Here is a 15,799-nt window from a genome sequence, read left to right on the forward strand (position 1 = left end):
GATGGAAACCCAAGCAGCCTGCTGTCAAAGCCTCCCATGAGGTGGGGGGTTGGTATTCGTGTTTCAGGGGGAGGGGTGTCCTTGACAAGAGCTGATTGGTCTCATGTAAGCCAATTCATGATTTTGGGCAAGGGGGCCCTGGTGGCAGGCTCCAGGCCAGGGCAATTCAGGCCAAAAGGCAAAGATGACTCGAGGTCTTTTGGAAAGCCCCACCACATTGGGGGCCATATGTTCACAATCAGTGTGTGTATAGTTACAGGGAGGGGGGCTGTCCTGGCCAGTGGCCAAAACAGATGTTTATTGTGAGACTTCACACAGCACAGAGCTCAGTAACCCCTAGCTATACTGGGAATTTGTGTGCCATAGTGGGGGTGAGGGCATGAGTGGTGTTTCTGGGTGAGATTAACATTTGAATCCACAGATTGAGAAAAGCAGATTCTCTCTTCATTGTGGGTGGGCCTCACCCAATCTATTGAGGGCCTGAACACAATAAAAAGTTTAGTAAGGTCCTAGACCAGCCGTGGGCAAACTACGGCCCGCGGGCCGGATCCGGCCCGTTTGAAATGAATAAAACTAAAAAAAAAAAAAAGACTGTACCCTTTTATGTAATGATGTTTACTTTGAATTTATATTAGTTCACACAAACACTCCATCCATGTTTTTGTTCCGGCCCTCCGGTCCAGTTTAAGAACCCATTGTGGCCCTCGAGTCAAAAAGTTTGCCCACCCCTGTCCTAGACAGTTTGCTCAGTGGATAGAGTTTCAGCCCAAGGACTGATGGGTCTCAGGTTCATGCCTCCAGTCAAAGGCATATACCAATTGCAAGTTGATGCCCTGATAGGGCTCATTTGGGAGGCAACCAATCCAGGTCTCTCTCTCTCACATCAGTGTTTCTGTCTGTCTCTCCTCCTCCTTCCCACTCTCTCTAAAAATCAATGGAAAAATATCCTTGGGTAAGGATTTAAAAAAAAAAAGGTTGAATAAAAAGGAAATTTTTCTCTCTGTCTGTCTTGGAGCTGGGACATCAGTCTCCTGCCTTCGACTCAGACTGTAATTTACACCAACAGCTCTCCTGGGTCTCGGGCCTTTGCACTTGGACTGGAACTATATACAGGTTTCCCCTGCTATCTGAAAGTAGAGAGTTCCTATGAAACTTTTCATAAGTCAAAAGAGCATAAAAGTGAAGGAGCAATTATCTTAGGACACATCTTGCTAACAAATGCAGAAAATAAAATGAGGAAAGCACAGATGCTCACAGACACAGCTCAAAGCTCCATGGCTTGGTGCTGAGAGGATGAATATAGTTCCTGGGGAAGAGCCTGGCAGGGCCACTCTCCTACTCAGGATGCATACTGCCTCTACAACTACAAACAAAACAAATACTAAACACTATTTTCACCTTTTTTCACAAAAGCTAAAATCCTCTTTGGATTTCCGTTAGTTACCATAAAAGGGCAATGATGCAGGCCTTTCCTAAAAACAAAGTGGTGTAACGTGAACTTTTGAAAAGCAAAGGACACCTGGATACCTCCTTGGTCTCCAGCTTGCCCACTGCACATCTTGCAATTAGATTCCAAAATTGCCTGAGCCAATCTTATAGTAAATCTCTTCAGGTGTATACACACATACTGTTGGTTCTGTTTCTCTGGAGAACCCAGAAAAATACACCAATTAATAGTGTACTTTTGTTACTTTAAAAAATTTGTTGTTTCCTTCCACTCCAACATAAACTTCATGAGGGCTAAGATTTTTCTCTTTTTTGTTCACTGCTGTATCCTCAACACAATGCCTGGCATATAGTGGGTACTTGATAAATATATGTTGAGCGAATGATGTCCCTTATAATTGTACCTTGCTTGGGTGTCTTGGTTATTTTTTTTATTTTTGTGAGGTTTTTTTGTCTCCCAGGAAGGAGTCTGTAAGCCTCTCCACCACAGGAACTGGCCTTTGCATCCCCAGTGCCAGGCCAAGTGTCCACCAGCAAACATGCCCACTACATCTAGAATGAATTGCCTTGCTATGATCCATTCAGAAGGACATTCTAGTTTCCAGAAACACACAGGACAGAGGCCTCCTCAGTACCTGGTTCAGGAAGATCACCTCTCTGCTTTCCCCCACCTCTCCCTGAAATCCCAGACTAGGCCGGGGCTGTCAGCCGGGTGTGCCCACCTCCCTTCCTTCCTTGTCCTTTTCCTCCCTTCCCCCGCCCCGGCCCTCCTGAGTACAGGCAGTTATCTGGAGGTGGTAATTATTGCGAGTAAATTGGAAGTTGTTTTGCACAGGGCTATGTCTCCCGCAGGTCGATTTGTATGCTTGCAGAGCACTTGTGACACTCCAGAAATGCCATAGCAACAGCCTGGCACCGCAGTGCTCCCTGATGGAGATCAGGTGGGGGGAGCGGGTGTGCACAGCACCGAGAAGGCGGGCCAGGTAAGGGGACGCGCAGCAGGGAGCCGCTGCTTTCGCCGCCGCCACCTCTCTGAGCCTGGGGTTCCCTGTTGGCAACAGGGAATAATAACTCGCACGCAGGCTGTTGTCCAGCAGAAAATGAGATAATGGCCTGAACAGTTAGTAAAACTGTAAACCAAGGGCTGGCTATCAGCAATATGACCATTCTTTTTCGCGATGTTGTCTTCTTTCCCAATTCTCCCGCCTTTCTGTGGCTCCCCCTGCCTGTCTTGCGCCCTGAGCCAGTGCCTGCCAGATTCCCCTGTCACAGGAGTGCGGTTCCTGCTGGTGCTCTTTTATTCGGTGCAAATAGCACGGCCCCTGTACACCTTTTAGCGATGAAGCCCACAGAGACACTGCCTGCTCATCCTGTGGGGGCCGAGCTACTGATTAAATTGTATTCACTCTGCTTTTCGGTAATTCAGATTGACTGGGAGGAGGCCAGCTGGAATTAGTGACAAATTTGAGGCAGAGAATATTGAAAAAGAAAGGCTGTCTTATTGCCTGCAATGACACGTGATAATTCAAAGATGTTCTCTGAGTGTTTCCAAGGAGAGCTTTAGTTAGTGAATAGATAAGACTTTTTTGTGAATTATTTGGGTGGACATAGACCTCAAGTCCTTAAAATCAGTTTTGATCTCTTCAAGGAGTTGAAAAGCAGCCCTTCCTTTTCCAACTACCTCCTCCCTTTCTAAATCTGAGTTTCTGATTTGAAAACAAGAAAGCACTAGGACAGGGGTGGGCAAATTTTTGTGAGTGCGTGCCCAAACCAGCAAAATCTCTGACTCAAAATTCTTCTGCCTGCCAACCCTAATTTTTTGAGAACATGTTACACCTACTTGATATCTCTTAAGGTGCATGTATGTGAAGAACCTTGAAGAAATAATAAAATTCATTCGAGCGACAAAAACACAGTATATGATGATGAAAAATACATTTATTTTTTAATGTATACATGTACACTGATAGTCCAACAGAAAACTTTATGACTCCGTTTGATATTATCAGTGGGACTTTTGCTGCTGCACCACTGATGACATTTTACATCAGGTTTATATTTCGTGACCTTCAGAGATATGCACGAGCTACTACTTTCATCTGTCAGGCTACCCCTATTATGAGACTTAACAAAATTCATCACTGAGAATAAAGATTCACAAGTGTATGCGGATGAAAACATGGAGAGTAACGCTGTTGCAAAGTTTTTTAGACAGAAAAAATTTTCTGGAATGGCATTCCAAGTCCTCAATAGTTCGTTTTCGACACTTCTCTCTGGGACTCCTGTCTCTAATCGCTTTTTTTCAAAGTTTTCCAAGTCAACTCTAAGGTCAATAAATTTCTGCTTCCAAATGGAGCTACTCTGAAATTCAATCAACTGCATTTCAAAGTCAGCCATGTCTATCCATGAAAACATTTGTAAGTTTAGTTCCTCCAGTTTCATGCTGTCTGGAAACCTCATGAATTTTGCTGTCTCTTCCAGTTCTCTGAATTTCGCAAATCTTGAGAATTGCTCAATAGTTGACTCGATGATGTTTAGAAACAGCTTTTGAAGGCTTTGACAGTCTGTTCTGTCATCTTTTGGGAGGTCTTTGATGTGCCTCTTGAGGTTTGGGAAATATCTAAATCTCTCACCATCCACATCCCTCTTAAAGACTTCCAGTTTCTTTTCAAAAGCCTTTATGTAATCAAACATAACATCAAGTGCCTTGCCAGTTCCTTGTAATTTAACATTTAAGTCATTCAAATGTTCACAAAAATTGTAAATGGAAGATTATAAGAGAGGGTTTTGCGTGCCAGCAAAAGTTACTGGCGTGCCATGTTTGGCACGTATGCCAGGGGTTTCCCACCCCTGCACTAGGAACTATGCATTTATTCCAAAATTTTTTTTATATTTTTATTGATTTCAGAGAGGAAGGGAGAGGGGGAGGGAGAAACATCAATGATGAGAGAGAATCATTGTTGGCTGCTTCCTGCACACCCCATACTGGAGATCAAGCCTGCAACCCAGGCATGTGCCAGGAATTGAACCCAGGACCCTTTAGTCTGCAAGGTGATGCGTTATCCACTAAGCCAAACCAGCTAGGGCCATTCCAAATATTTTTTAAACACATATGTGCCAGGAGTATTGGCATCACAGACATAGAGCTAATGTTCTAGAGGAGGAACAGACAATATTGAAGTAACCAGGGAAAGGAGACACTTTTAAATTGTAGTGTTACAGAATTTACCAGGCGACCGGAAAACACACACACAGGAGTACTCGGAGATACAGGAAAAACCCATTTATTTCCAGATGTACTAGTACCGTGACTCAGAGGAACCTGTTTCCAAATCCTGAGCAAGCCAATATGAAGGAAGCTGTCTCTTTATACCCTTTGGTTTCTTTGTCCCCCAAATAAGAATCAAACTTCCAGACCTTTCGTGGCCTTTACAAAAAGCCCCGTGTGTTGGGATGGGGGCCATGAGACTATACCTAAAGGCCTGGCCTGGCCTGGCACCAGCGCTGATAACCCCCTCTGGGGGTTGTGTACTCTTCATGGTTTATGGCCTCTGTAAAATGTGAGTATTTAGGTAAACAGGTCTTGCAAGACCAGATAAACGAGAAAGGGGCAGTGACTAGAGCAGCCGTGGGGATCCGGCCCTTTTGAAATGAATAAAACTAAAAAAAAAAAGACCGTACCCTTTTATGTAATGATGTTTACTTTGAATTTATATTAGTTCACACAAACACTCCATCCATGCTTTTGTTCCGGCCCTCCGGTCCAGTTTAAGAACCCATTGTGGCCCTCGAGTCAAAAAGTTTGCCCACCCCTGGACTAGAGGCTAACAGGAATGTGCCTTAGGGATACTAATTAACTAAATACAGAGTCAGGCTGCTGGTCTCCCCACCCCCCCACCCCCCAAAAAAATATCTTATTTTCCTCATCAGTAGTAAGGGCTCTAAAGGAGATAAATAGGATGAGGGAGGTGGGGTAGCTACCTTAAAAAAGATGGGTCAGATCTGGCCAGGCGTGGCTCAGTGGTTGAACATTGATCTATGGACCAGGAGATCATGGTTCCGTATGCCTGGATTGTGGGCTCGGCCCCTGTGTGCCACGTGCAGGAAGCAGTTGATCAATGGTTCTCATTTATCATTGATGTTTCTCTCTCTCCCTTGCCCTTCCTTTCTGAAATCAATAAAATATATATTTTTTAAAAGAAGATGGGGCAGGAAAGATCTCACAGGAGAGATTGCTGAGATATGAACAATAAGAAGGAGCGAGCCATGCTAAGATTTTAGGGGACAGTGCTGCTGGCACAGGGAATAGCAAATGTAAAGACCCTGTGGTAGAAATGGGCTTGGTTGTTCCAAGAAGAGAAAGAAAGCCAATGAGGTTGAGGTGAAATTAACAGGATGAGATTTAGATGGGGCCAAGTCACTAGGCCAAAACAGAAACGTGGGGAGATAACTGCCTCCCTTTCTGCCTCCAAAACAACCCCTTGCTCTCCATGAATGCTCTTGACCTGTCTCAGTGAAGCTCAGTAAAGAAAACTACAAGGTTCCCTGTTTTAATAATCAGAAGAGTGAAAATCAAAAGGTTGAAAAACATTGTTGACAAAGGTGGGGAAACAGGCACACCCTCACATATTGTTGAAGGGAATGTAAGTTCCCTCATCCCTTATAGATGACAATTTAGCAGTTTCTATGAAAATGAAAAAGACACATACACTTTGACCCAACAATTTCATTTTTGTGAAATTATCCTACAAATATACTCACACATATTCACACAAAAAATGCATGCACCAGGATAGTTATTGCCACAATGTAATAACAGTCGGAAATATCTATAATAGGGGGACTGGTCAAATAAATTGCACTCTTAACAGTGAAATAATATATGCAGCCCCTAAAACTGAGAAAACTCTTGAATTTTTAAAAATTGAGATGAAATTCACATTACATTAAATTCATGATTTTGACCATTTTGAAGTGTAAAATTATGTCTTTATGTTTTAATATAAAACATCCTTAGAGATATATTGGTAAGTGCTTACCTTCACTCACCTCTGTTCCCATCTGTCTACCTCTGCTGCTGATGGTGGGAGGAACTTTTGCCAATGAGCACCTTTGAAAAGTCTGGGTGACAAAGGAGGCTGAGAGGCTCTGTTGGTAGGGAAGGGTGATGGTAATATTAATCAGGTGTTTCCAGACTGGAAGCACATTAGTGTAACCTGGGAAGATTTTTTATTTTATTTTATTTTTTTATAGCAAAGGTGGAAATTTTATTGAAGAACAAGTACAGACTCCCACGTGGGGAAGGGGAAAGAATCTCATAGCACAGACTCCCACATGGGGAGGGGGAAAGAGTCCCCACTTGGGAAGATTTTTTAAAATGTCCTTGCCCAAGCTTCACCTCTAGAGATTTTGATTTAATTAGTTAGGGGTGTGTCCTGGGCACGAAATTTAAAATTTAGGTATAATTTACATACAGTAAAATCCATAGTCTTAAGTGCATACTTCAAGGAATTGTGATAATTGTTAATACCTGTGTAACCACTGCCCCAATAAAAACATAGACTGCCCTGGCCAGTGTTGCTCATGCACTGAGAGGTCAATGGTTCAGTTCCAGTCAGGGCATATGCCCAGAGTTTCCGGCTCAATCACCAGTAGGGGATGTGCAGGAGACAGCAGATCAATGCTTCTTTCTCTCATCAATTTTCCTCTATTTATCTCCCTCTCCCTTCCTCTCTCTCTCTCTCTAAAAAAATCAATAAAAACATATTAAAAATAAAATAACACTGCCTTAAAAACACACACACAAAACAAAACATAGACCATTTCCACCACCCCAAGCAATGCCCCACTCCTGCCAAAGGCAGCCAACATTCTGGATTCTATTTTAGATTCATTTTGATTGTTCTTCAAATGTATATAAATGGAATTAAGCAGTATGTAACGCATTGAGATTGGCTCCTTTCACATAGCATATAATGCCTTTGAGATTCATCCGAACTGTTGCACTGATCAGTAGTTCATTCCTTTTGTTGCTGGGCAATATTCCTTGTATGGATACACCAAAGTTTGTTTAGCCATTTACACATCCTGAGTTGATCCCAGTCTTTGTGTGGGCACATGCACTCGTTTCTCTTGTGATGGAATTACTGGATTTATGTTGAACTTATTTGAAACTGACAGTTTTACAAAGTTCTTACACAAATTTGCACCCCCACCAGCAAAATATGAGGTTTACAGTTGTTTCACATACTTGCTAATACTTTGTATTGTCTGTCTTTTTTTCAAAAAAATTTTGATTGATTTTAAAAATAGAGGAAGAGAGAGAGAAACATCTATATGTAGTTCCACTTATTTATAAATTCATTACTTAATTCTTGAATGTACCTTGACCAGGAATCAAACCCACAACCTTCGTGTACTGGGCCAATACTCTAACCAACTGAGCTACCTGGCCAGGGCTATCTGTCTTTTTATTTTATCACTAGAGGCCCAGTGCACAAAAATTTGTGCACTCGGGGGGGAGGGGGGTCCCTCAGCCCAGCCTGTGCCCTCTCGCAGTCTGGGACCCCTCGGGAAATAACGATCTGCTGGCTTAGGCCTGCTCCCAGGGGCAGAGGGCAGGCCCAATCCCTAGGTGCAGCCCCTGGTCGGGCTCAGAGCAGGGCTGATTGGGGAGTTGGGGCGCCACCCCCTGTCATGCACAGAACATGGAGGATCGGGAGGTTGTGATGCCACCCTCAGTCACGCTCAGGGTAGGGCCGATTTGGGGGGTTGGGGCACCGCCCCCTGTCACACTCAAGGCAGGGTCGATGGGGAGGTTGCAGCGCCACCCCCTATCACTCACAGAGCAGGGCCCATCAGGGGGGTTGGGGTTCCGTACCCTTTCACGCACAGAGCAGGGCCGATCAGGGGGTTGGGGAGCTCCCCCCTGTCACTCACAGAGCAGGGCTGATCAGGGGAGTTGGGGCACCGCCCCTGTCACACACAGAGCAGGGCTGATCAGGGGGTTGGGGCGCCTCCACTCTCACACTCAGGGCAGGGCCAAGGGGGAGGTTATGGCTCTACCCTGTCACACACAGAGCAGGGCCCGTGGGGGAGGGGGGTGGGGCGCTGCACCCTGTCACACACAGAGCCGCAGGGCGATCAAGGGGTTGGGGAACTCCCCCCTATCAGGCCCAGAGCAGGGCTGATCAGGGGGTTGGGGCACCTTCCCCTCTCACGAACAGAGCAGGACGGATAGGGAGGTTGTGGCCCCACCCACTGTCACACACAGAGCCACAGGGCGATCAGGGGGTTTGGGCGCTGCCCCCTGTCATGCTGATCCTGGTGCCAGGAGGCCTCACGGCTCTGCTGATCCCGGTGCTGAGAGGCATATTACCCTTTTACTATATAGGATAGAGGCCTGGTGCATGGGTCGGGACCGGCTGGTTTGCCCTGAAGGGTGTCCTGGATCAGGGTGGGGGTCCCCACTGGGGTTCCTGGCCAGCCTGGGTGAGGGGATGATGGCTGTTTGCAGCTGGTCACACCCCCTTCAGGGTGGGGGTCCCCACTGGGGTGCCTGGCCAGCCTGGGTGAGGGGCTGAGGGCTGTTTTCAGGCTGGTGGGTGACTGAAGCTCCCATCCGCTCCTTTTTTTCTTTTTTCTTTTTTAATTCTGGGCCAGCTTTAGCTCTGAGGCTTGGCTCCAGCTCTTAGGCCTCAGCTGCTGAAAGCAGGTATCTGGTTTGTTTGGGTTCTATAATCCAAACACTGTTTCAACTCCAGCTCTGAGATCCCGGCTGGCTGAAAGCAGGTTTCTGGGGTTTTGTTTAGCTTCTATATTTGTAACAATGTTTCAAACTGCAAGCTCAGAGGCTGGCAGCAGCAGGCGGGGAACATTGGAGTCCTCCATCACTGAAGCAATCAAGCCTCATGTTCGCTTCAAGCTGCCTGCTTGCCGGCTGCCATCTTGGCTGGCAGTTAATTTGCATATCGCCCTGATTAGCCAATGGGAAGGGTAGTGGAGTGACACCAATTTGCATGTTTCTCTTTTATTAGATAGGATTATTAGTATTAGTAGAGATTCAGTGTATGAAATTCATACACAGGTAGGTTCCCTAGGCCTGGCCAGCTATTAGGGCCGATAGGGGACCTCCCGCTGCCAGCCAGGGCCTTCCTTCCCCAGCTGCTGGCTGGGGCCTTCCTTCATTCCGTGCCACCCCCTGGTGGTTAGTGTGCATCATAGTGAGTGATCGAACTCTCGATCTCCTGGTTGAATTCCGGAGGGGACACTTTGCATATTAGCCTTTTATATATAGCTTATTATTATTGTTTTGTTATTCCTCACCTAAGGGCATATTTCCCATTGATTTTTAGAGAGAGTGTGAGGGAGGGGGAGAGACAGAGAGAGAGAAACATCGATGTGAGAGAGACACATAAATTGGCTGCCTCCCATGTGCCCCGACCAGAATGGAGCCTGCAACCAAGGTACATGCCCTTGGCTTGAATCAAACCAGGACCCTTCAGTCCACAGGCTGATGCTCTAACCCAGGGGTCCTCAATATTTTTAAACAGGGGGCCAGTTCACTGTCCCTCAGACCGTTGGAGGGCCGGACTATAGTTTAAAAAAAAACTATGAACAAATTCCTATGCACACTGCACATATCTTATTTTGAAGTAAAAAAACAAAACAGGAACAAATACAATATTCGTATTTGCATGTGGCCTGAGGGCTGTAGTTTGAGGACCCCTGCTCTAACCACTGAGAAAACTGGCTAGGGTGAGCTATCTGTTTTTTTAATTGTATAAGTTCTCATGGATACATAGTGGTATTGAAAAGGGGCAGCAATAGAATTTGGGGAACCAGCTAGTATTATAAGAAATATTAATTATGCTCTGTTAGCCATGATTGTTTTATTCTGATTAAAGAAGGTACTTCTACCCTGGCTGGAGCTGACCTGGAGATGCAGCCCTTCCTCCCTATTTGGAGCTGCATGTTATCATGGAAAGATGAACAACTTTGCTGCAGAAACCAGAATCGCCAGCCCTTTGAAGATCCCCAGCCCTTTTGGCATACCTGCAGGCCTTTGTGGAGCTCCAGCCTGCTTACCTGTTAATTGTCCATCTGGCACTATCTTTGGCTATTTGCCCATGTAATGCCAACCCTTGCATATCACTAAGCCCTTTGAAGACCCCTAGTCCTTTTGCATATCTGTAAACTGCCCTTTTGCCTACTTTTCCTTTGTGCTTTTGCTATATAAGCAACTGGCTATGGTGAGCTGCAGAGAAGATTTCTGTGGCTGACCTGCTGCTCTCCCATACTGCCAGCAGTATTGGAATAAACTCTCATAGTATATGATTCAACCCTGTCTCTGCTTCACTGGCTCAAGTACTGACAGACAGCACGGACCCATTGTTTGTCTGGTTACAGTATCTCCTCAGGGGTTTAAATTGCATTTCCCTTATGACTAATTATGTTAATCATCTTTTCATGTATTTATCTCATTCACATATCCTCTCTCATAAAGTGCCTGTTCCAGTCTTTTGCCCATATTTTTTGGTTGTTATTTTATTATTGATTTGTAGGGGCTCTTTGTATATTCTGGATACTAGTCCTCTATGAAAAACATGTATTGTAAATATAACTATTGTTTAAAAGATCCCCAGTGATTCTAACATGAACCCCTGGCTCACTAAAGATCAGTCCCAGAAGCTCTTTACTTTTATGGGTCCCCAAATCTGCCCCCCTGGCAACTGTGCCTGAGGGTTGGCTCTTCAATCTACGTGAATATCCATGGCTGGAGGGATTTTAGGAGTGAGGGCTGGATCTGTCTGGCTTTGGACAATTCCATTAATCTGAAATGTTCTCTTATCCTCTGATGTGAGACCATAGATAATTCTATTCTTGTCTCCACTGTAAAATTTTCCATGTCTGAAACTTGATCTTTTTGTTGTTTTTGTTAATCCTCACCTGAGGCTATTTTTCCCATTGCTTTTCAGAGAGAATGGAAGGGAGTGGAGAGAGAAACATCAATGTGAGAGAGACACATTGATGGTTGCCTCATGCACATGCCCCGATGGGGGGTGGGGGTGGGGGTGAGGGAAAGTGGGGAGCGAACCCGCAACCCAGATACATGCCCTTCACCAGGAATCAAATCTGCGACCTTTTGGTGTGTGAGCCGACCCTCTAACCACTGAGAAACACCTGCCAGAGTTGAAACGGCTCTTATTGTCTGACCCATTCCCACCACCTGGAGATGGTTGTATCAAAGGGACAAAGATATGTTTCTCCTGTATGGAGCAAGCTATGTCCTAGGTATAGGAGTATGATTTTCTGTTTCTCCTCACTGCCATTGTCCTCAGGCTGCCTACATGCTCACTGAAAAGAAGAATCATTTTCTAGCAGCCTCAGCAACCATTCAGATGAGGCTTGGAATTGACGGCCTGGTCCTGATCTCTTGGAATTTGCTGTGTATTTGCTACATGACATTGCATAATGCACTTAACCCCTCTCTGAGTCTTGGTTCCTGTGACCCGTAAAGGAACTTCTCACTTGTTGTGGAGGAAGTGCATGGCATAAAGTAGGTGTTCACAAGCCATTAGTTCCCTTGAAATGGGAGCTGTGAAGTTTTGGCTCTGGGAGCAGTGCAGCTGAGCCCCATGCTTGGGGATTTACCTTGCCCTCAATATGCTCTGGTGTTATTTATCTGCCCCTTTCCTCCATACCTTCTGAAGCCTAGATTGGCCAATGTCCCTCCTGCTGTGTCATCCTCACCTGCCCTTCTTGGCTAATTTGAACAGAGCATCCCAAGAGGGCGCCTAGGGTCTTTAAGCTCAGAGAAGATGGCTTGGAAGCCAATTCTTTGGGACATACAGTTCCTGACTCAGATCTGGGCAGGGAGCCAAGGCCTTTGAAGGGCTGTAGAAAAATGTAACCCTCACTCCCTTCTTTAAGAGCTCATAGTTTTTACTGTCTGTCTCTTTTAGTGCCAAAGAGGAAGGGAAGAGGACCACAAAGGTTAAGATTAGGTGCTCCCTGGGAATGTCCTCCTGGGCAGGCACCGGAGAGGAGCCTTGACTCCATCTGGTGGAGAGGCGCCCATGTAGTAAAGGAAGGGTTTCTCTGCTGCTCCAGGAGGAGGATGAGGAAGCTGAGGGGGAATTCATGGGAAGCTCCCAGAAATGTCCTTGACCTGGGAAACAAGTGGGTATAGGGCATCCAGAGAATCCACCAACCCTAGGTACTGGCTGGATCCCATTCATTTCACAGCCAAGCATGGGTGGTTTTGTCCTAGCACAAGATGTGAGTAGGGAATAGAAAAGGAATGCCACATTCCTGGGTGTAACTCAGATTTCTCTGAGCTATTTCCAGGTCTGTCTTGAGGGCAGGTTCAAGAGGGAGACAGGGCGAATGCTGGCAAGAGGAGTGACTGGGATGGGTATACTCCCCTTCCCTGGTTTCTGGTCCCCATTAGTGTTTTGGATATATCAATCCTACCCAGGGCCTCATTCTAGCTCTCCAACATGTTGTCCATTGCTCCCTTTTAGAGATTAGTACACTGACAAATCCATCCATCCATCCAACAAATATTTACTTATCAACTCCTATGTGTAGGTACTAAGCTAAGTTCTGTGAATCTGTAACTGTGAAAAAGACATCTGTCCTTCACAGAGTTCACATGATCATGGGGGAGTCAGAGAGGTTATCAGGAAGCCACATTCTATGGACTAAGTCCAAGGATAAAAGCAAAGTATGTCACATTGTGTCACAGAGGACACTGTTGGGAAGAATCATGGAAGGACCCTAGAACAAGAGGGACCAGAGCTGAGAGCTGGGTGGAGGGGTGCAGGGGGAGTCAATAGGAGGGATAGTGAGACAAAAAGGAAGGGAATAAAATCCAGGCAGTGGAAACAGCATGTGAGAGGGCCTGGAGGCAAGATCTGAGTAAGAAAATGGTTCCCTTTGAGAAGAGTGGTGTGTGTGTGTGTGTGTGTGTGTGTGTGTGTGTGTGTGTGTGTGTGTGTAGGAGCAGTAAAGAAGTGAAACATAAGGTGGAAGAAGCAGTCAGGGACTAGATCAGGAAGGCCTTGTATGCCATGGCAAGGAGTCAAGACTTGATTTTGAGGGAAAGGAGGAAGCTTTGAAGGGTTTAGACAGGGCCATGACATGATCATTTTTGTGTTTTTCAAAGATCACTTTGACTTCTGGGTGCAGAGACAGTGGGGAGCAGGCACAAATAAACACAGGAAGAAAGTCAAGAGGCTATTGCAGTAGGCCAGGGGAGAGATGATATTGATGTTGACCAGAAAGGTAGCGGTGGGGACAGAAAGAAGTGTTTGGGTTTGGGATGTATTTTGGAGGTTGAGTCAACAGGACTTACTGGTGGATTGAAAAGATGCCTCTGAGTGTCTGACTTGAACAACTGACAGACTGGTAGTGCTATTTATGATATGGGGAATATTGAAGGAACAGATCTAGGGGAGAGTGGGAAATGAGTTCAGTGCCATGGTGAGAGCTTCCAGTAAGACATGTCCTGTAGCCTGTTGGTCATCTAGGTCTGAAACTCAGGAGAGAGAATGAGGCTAGAGATAGAATTGTGAAGTTTTGGAAGTGATGAGGAGTGGAGAACGCTATGTTTTGTGCAGCAGCACTGTCCTGTCAAAAAAAAAAAAAAAAAAAAAGCTTTGGGTTCTAGTCGGTTTGGCTCAGTGGACAGAGCATCTGCCTGTGGACTGAAGGGTCCCAGGTTCGATTCCAGTCAAGGGCACATGCCCTGGTTGCGGGCTTGATCCCCAGTGCTGGGCATACGGGAGGCAGCCAATCAATGATTCTCTCTCATTTTTGATCTTTCTATCTCTCTCTCCCTCTCCTTTCCTCTCAGAAATCAATAAAAATATATTTTAAAAAATTTTGTTCTTGCTTCAGCCTAAACCCTGGGAGGCAGTTTTAGAAGGCAGTTATCAAAGACTTTGCAATTTAGTGCGAAGGCCCTGCAGATAGTCCTAACTCTTGGCTCCCTTTTCCCTCCCAGTTCCTGTAATTTCCACAGCATCTTGGGCTGACTTGACTAGTTTCCAATAAGAATGGCAGAGGCCAGGCCAGCTGCCATTCTTAGGAAATTCGGTTTCCAACTCCCCCTGCTGGCAGAGCTGAAGATGACTCAAGGCTGGGTGCAGAGCTTGAGAGAGCACCCCTATGTCCTGCTTCCCTTGGGGTAGACCCTTCTCGGCCCAAAGGAGGGGATTAAGACCTCATTCCAGCCCCCTTCTCCTCTTTTCCCCAACACTTCACCCACTTTAGAACTCTAGCTAGAAATAGAGAGATAAAAGACTAATTAGGTACTGGGAAGCAAATTAAAGCTTTCCTATTTCCAAATCACTTTCTTTTGTTTTTTGCCCCAAACTCACTCTTTTTTTGTTGTTAATTCTCACGCAGGGATTTTTTTCCATTGATTTTTTTTTTTGAGAGAAAGTGGAAGGGAGGGGGAGAGTGACAGAGAGAGAAACATCGATGTGAGAGATACACATCAATTGGTTGCCTCCCTCACGTGCCCCGACTGGAGCTGGGGATTGAGCTTGCAATTTAGGTACATGCCCTTGAGTGGAATCAAACCCATAAGCCTTGGGCTGACGTTCTAACCACTGAGCAACCGGCTAAGGCCTAAACCCACTCTTGATTGCCTTGCCCATGAAGACTTAATTTGGTTATTTATACCTATCTCCAAAAACACTCTCTCCGTATCTCATTCTCCCAGAGTAACATTTTACTGACACCAGTTGGCCTTCCTCCTCATATACAGGAAAGCAATGGCCTGTGATGATAAGAGCACTGAGCTGGGTTTAAGTCCTGTTTCTGCCACTGATTCAGAGTGTCACCTTGGGCCAGTCACTTCCTTCTTTCCCAGTGGCAGTTCTCTCACTTGTGACATTGATTGGACTCCAAAAAACTTCCAACTCTAGCTTTCTAGGCTTTACTCCAACTACCTTAGCCTTTTCAGTTCTTCACATGCATCAAGTTCTCTTCTACCTCGGGGTCTTTGGTCATGCTCTTCCCTCTGTCTGAAATGTTCTTCCCTTCCCTTTTTTGTTTAGTTAACTCCTCCTTATCCTTCAGCCCTCAGCTCATATGTTACTTCCTCAGAGAAACCTTTCCCAGGCCTGCCAGACTGTGTCAGGTACTTCATCATATGTTATCAGAACTCCCTGGAGTTTTCTTTGTGTGCCCTCATCATGGTTTGCAATTTTTCACATGTTGTGGGATTATTGTTTCACGTCAACTCTCTCCCCACCATAAACTCCTTGATAGCAAAGACCTGTCTGTTTTGCTCACCACTGTATCACAGCATCCAGATCCTTGCCTGACCATCTTGTAAAGC

This window comes from Myotis daubentonii, chromosome X (assembly GCF_963259705.1).
Source record: "Myotis daubentonii chromosome X, mMyoDau2.1, whole genome shotgun sequence".
In the NCBI taxonomy this organism is placed as follows: domain Eukaryota; kingdom Metazoa; phylum Chordata; class Mammalia; order Chiroptera; family Vespertilionidae; genus Myotis; species Myotis daubentonii.